Source organism: Sinocyclocheilus anshuiensis, unplaced genomic scaffold (genome assembly GCF_001515605.1).
Source record: "Sinocyclocheilus anshuiensis isolate Anshui unplaced genomic scaffold, SAMN03320099.WGS_v1.1 scaffold879, whole genome shotgun sequence".
Lineage (NCBI taxonomy): Eukaryota > Metazoa > Chordata > Actinopteri > Cypriniformes > Cyprinidae > Sinocyclocheilus > Sinocyclocheilus anshuiensis.
The window spans coordinates 150,386-151,215 of record NW_015546063.1 but is presented as its reverse complement, the minus strand read 5'-3'; positions in this window follow the sequence as shown (position 1 = coordinate 151,215).

The following is an 830-nucleotide window of genomic DNA, read 5'->3' as shown; positions in this document are numbered from 1 at the left end:
CTACTGTAATTCACCAAAAAGGCTTTTTCATGTTTCAAAGGTTGTAGTATATACCTAGTTACAAAACTTATGAGTTTGCCAATATCTCCCTTGATGTATGTACAATGAACAAATATTTTATGAAAAAATTACAGTAATTTACAATATTTTTTTTTTTTCATGTTCCAAAGGTTGAAGTATGTTCCTAGATACAAGACATTGTAGATACTACGTGTGAGATTTTGCCAATACCTCCCGTCATATATGTACAGTACACAATTATTTTCATAAAAATTACTGTAGTACAACCTTTGGAACATGAAACAAAACAAAAAAACCTATTGGTAAATTACTAGTGGGCAAAACTGACTACATATAAGACAACCTTTGGAACATGATAAAACCCTCTTGCTGAATAACTGTCGTTTTTTTTTTTAACTATTTGTGTACTGTACATACAGTAAGGGAGGTATTGGCAAAATCTCACCTGTAGTAAGTCAGTCTTGTAACTAAGAGTGTACTACAACCTTTGGAAAATAAACAAACCCTTTTGATAAATTACAGTAATTTTTTTCTAAAAATATTTGTGTACTGCATATACAGTAAAGGAGATATTGGCAAAATATCACCTGTAGTAAGCCAGTCTCATAACTAGGAATGTACTACAACCTTTGGAACATAAAAAAAAACTATTGATAAATTACTATATTTTTTCTAAAAATACTTGTGTACTGGACATACAGTAAAGGAGGTATGAGCAAAATTTCACAAATCATAAGTCAGTCTTGTAACTGCAAATGAACTACAACCTACAAAAAAACTTTGCGTACAATAAAGTTTATGAAAATAAT